Source organism: Mandrillus leucophaeus, unplaced genomic scaffold (assembly GCF_000951045.1).
Source record: "Mandrillus leucophaeus isolate KB7577 unplaced genomic scaffold, Mleu.le_1.0 Scaffold186, whole genome shotgun sequence".
Lineage (NCBI taxonomy): Eukaryota > Metazoa > Chordata > Mammalia > Primates > Cercopithecidae > Mandrillus > Mandrillus leucophaeus.
The window spans coordinates 3,446,600-3,450,638 of NW_012101876.1; positions in this window are offsets into that span (position 1 = coordinate 3,446,600).

Here is a 4,039-nt window from a genome sequence, read left to right on the forward strand (position 1 = left end):
ATTCAACGAGTCCCCTGCTGATAGACATTTGAATTGTTTAAAGTTTGTTGCTATTTTAGGTAGTATTGCAATGAATAGCCAGTATGTCTCTTTGTATTTTTGCCAGAGTATCTTTGGGATAGAATCCTAGAAGGAAGACTGCTGGGACAAAAGATAATTGCATCATAATTTTGCTACAAATTGCAGAAGTGCTTCTTTTAAATGCAATGTATTTCTGGAAATTTTGTCATAAAAGAAATCCTGAAACAGATCCTATTTCAGTTATCTACTGCTATATAACAAATCATCCCCAAAAGTATGGCTTAAAACAACAACTACCATTTGTTATTTGTCATGATTGTGCAACTAGGGTGGGACTCATCAAGAATGGCTTGTCTGTGCTTCGTGGGGTGGCTGCTTCATGACTCCAGAGGAAGCTGGGATAGTTTGGCTAGACCTAGAGAATACAAGATGGCTTTATTCACCTGTTTTGTACCTCACTTGCAGTGGCTGGAATAGTTGGGTGCTAGGTACACTTCTCTCTCTCCATGTGGTCTTACATCATCCAGAAGGCCAAGCTTCTTAAACATGGTGTCCAGATCTCAAGACAGCAAAACTGGAAGTTGAAAGGCCTCTTAAGGCCCAAGCCCCAAAGTTAGGTAACATCCCTTCTACTGAATTCTATTAGCCAAAGCTATTCACATGGCCATCTATATTCAAGGGGAGAGGAAACAGACTCCATCTCTTGTTGGGAAGAGCAATGTACACATACAAAGATGAAAGAAATTGTTAATGGTCATCTTTGCAGATAATCTACCACAGATCCCAACTACATATATGCATTATATAGGCCATAAATATATGTCCTATTCTTATCTACTTGAGTATCAGCAGAAACTGTGGAAAGAGTCCATAAAGGTGATATGAAGTGAAACACTTCTGCATAGGGTGGTGTTAAAAAAGGGACCAAAAGTGGAGGTTATGTCTACCAAGGAAAAGGGTGAAGGTCTTGCTTTTAGGCAGGGCACTTAATCATCTATCTAGACAACTATCAGCAGCTTTTATATTCCTTTATTCTATTTGTGTTTATTCAAGAATACTGTTTCAGACTCAAAGAGTACAGTGATGAACGTAACAGACAAATCCTAGCTCTTGTGGTATTTACATTCCAAATGGGGAAATACAGACCATGGTAAGGGATAGAAAGATATATAAGAATATCCTGCCCTTGAGGAAATTATAATGTTGTTGAAAGTGGGGGTAAAAGGCAATCATTGCCTAGTTAGAGATAACAAGAAGACAAATACAAACTTTGTATAAAGAGAGGTAAACACACACATATTAGAGCATCTGTTCTGCATAAGTAGCTACACCACCAGGAGGAATGTCTGTAAAGGTCCAGAAAGTAACGAGGAAGAAGAGTTAGGAGAAGGAGGGATCACTGTGGCCTGGGGGATTCAGGGAAGACTTATGATGTGAGAGAGAGGCATAGGGGAACCAGAGCCTTTCGTTGTGTATCTGATGACATACTGGCAAGTCCCAGGGGCTGGTGTGATTAGAGCTTCTCACCAGGATAGCTTCCTTCTAAGATGGCCTCCCACTCCTTGCTGAGAGAGGAAGACAAAGTGGGTTTTTAAAACTGGCTGATTTACCTGGTAAATAATGTACTTCTCGTCTATAAAATATTGTATTTTTCAAAGGCAAAAATGTTCAAGGGTTAGTCCTTGCTGCTCATATCGACATGCTCTCCCTTGATGAGCTCACTCAGTCTTGTGGCTTTACATAGCAACTAAATGCCAGTGACTCACAGAAGGGTAATATCTTCAGTTCTGACATCTTGCCATACTCATATCAACCATTTTATCTACACTTCCATTTGGAGATCTAACAGGCACTGTAAGCTTCACGTGGATAAAACCAACTGCTTGATTCTCCGTAGAAAAACTCTGCTCCTCTCCCAGTTTCCTTGTTAGTGGCACTACTACCACCAAATTACTCAGACCAAAGCAATGGAGTCTTGCTTGTTTTTTCTCTCACTCCATATCCAATCAGCTGTTGAACAACAGTTGAAGAACAGCAGCTGAACAATCCTGTTGTTCTGTCTTTTGAATATATCTCTCAAACTGTCAAACTCTTAGCCTCAAGCTATCCTTCAACCTGGGCCTCCCAAAGCACCACCACACCCAGCCTACTAGAATATATCTCAAACTCAATTACTGCTCAATACTTCTTCCCCTGCACCAGCCCACCATCAACACTCATCTCCTAACTGATCTCTTGCTTCCTCTCATGCTATTCTCACTCTATTCCCTACAAAACTGTCTGGGGAAACTTTTAAATATACGGTCACTCAAAATCCCTGACTAAAACTCTTTAGAAAAAAAAGGAAATAAAATTAGAGGAAGAAAACATGGCCAGAAAAGAAAAGAAAAGAAAAAAAAAATCTATAATGACTTATCATAGTAATTAAATTAAAATTCAAACTTCTACCCTTACAATTTTCCAGCCACACGGTCCTTTCTTATATTTCTTAAACATGCTGAACTTGTTGCTTCCTTGGGAATTTTACATTGCTCTTCCCCAGAATGCTGCTTCTCCAGATCTTTGGCTGAAAACTCCTTATTTTCTAGTTCTCAGCATTCAGGGCACCTTACAGATACCTTTCCTGACTATCCTATCTAAAGAGGCCCACAACCAAAACTCACTAACCAAGGCACAGTGGGTATATTGATAAATATAACAGACAAGGTCCTAACGCTCGTGGTACTTATTTTCTAAATGGGGGAAATGCAAAACATGGTAAGAGACATCTTGTTACTCTGTTTTATATTCTTCAAACGTTGATCATGTTCTGAAAAAATATCTTATTTATTCATTTTCTTGTTCATGTCTATCTTCGCCATTCAGTATATATTAACAAAAGGAGATAGGACAGATACCTTAGTTATCCTGCTCTCCACAATGCCACTAGGCCTTACAGTAAGTACCTAGCATATAGTTGGATCTCAAAGTATCACTGAATATGCTTTTACATGTTCAAAAATACGGGAGTAACATCACAGCTATAAAGGAAAAACTCATTATAGTGGAAAAACTGTTAATGAACCCCCTTACCCAAATAATATCCTTCCCAACCTTGACATCTAATCCAACCCCAAAATTTTCCGATGTCAAGGGTTAGTGGACCCATTCCTTATATTGGCTACCAGGGAAATGTGTGTCAGCCTAATTACATCAGAGCAACACACATTTCCTGGAGGGCAACACACTTCTTCGCTTCCTGTAAAAATGTATTCAAAGTTGTGTTAAACAATATTGTTATAGTTACGGATTCTTGTGGTATTTTCTTTGTTCCTTTGACATAAGCAATTGTGACCTAGCTAGAACCAAGTAGAGATATTGGAAAGACAAACAAAAATTTAGGAAAGTGGACAAAAGCAAACACAGATTAGGCCATCTGCTCTGCATTATATGATCTAACACAAACAACAATGAACCTGACTTTATATTCTGATGCTGGACAAATTATGTAGTCCTTCATGGTTCACGTTCTTCTGTCTGTAAAATCTGGACAGTTGTGCTTATTTATTCTCCCCAATTTCCGTGTGAAATAGCTATTATTTTATTTCACAGAATTATGAAATGTTATGCTCTGCGGAAGCTTGAGAATCATCTCATCTGTATCCAAATGTGGAGACTGAGGCCTGATGAGGTTAATTGATTTACCCAGGCTCATAGCTAATTATTGACAAACCTGGAACTTATAATAGAAATTGGATTTTCTGACCCTTAGGCAAGTGGTCTTTCTGCCTCACTATACTATACTCACTATGCCTTATATACATTGCCTTATATATAAGGCAATGTTTGCCTTAGTGTTTCGCTTTTGATGGAGGAGTGTATTATCTTCCAATTAGTATGTAATCCTTGAGGATGTGATAAGTTGTTCTTCCCACAGTAATTAGTTGGCCACATGTAAATAAATATTTATTAAATAAAGGAATAGTTTGCCATCAGTCCATGGCACCTGCCACCCCCTCTATGTTGCAATCATCTGCTG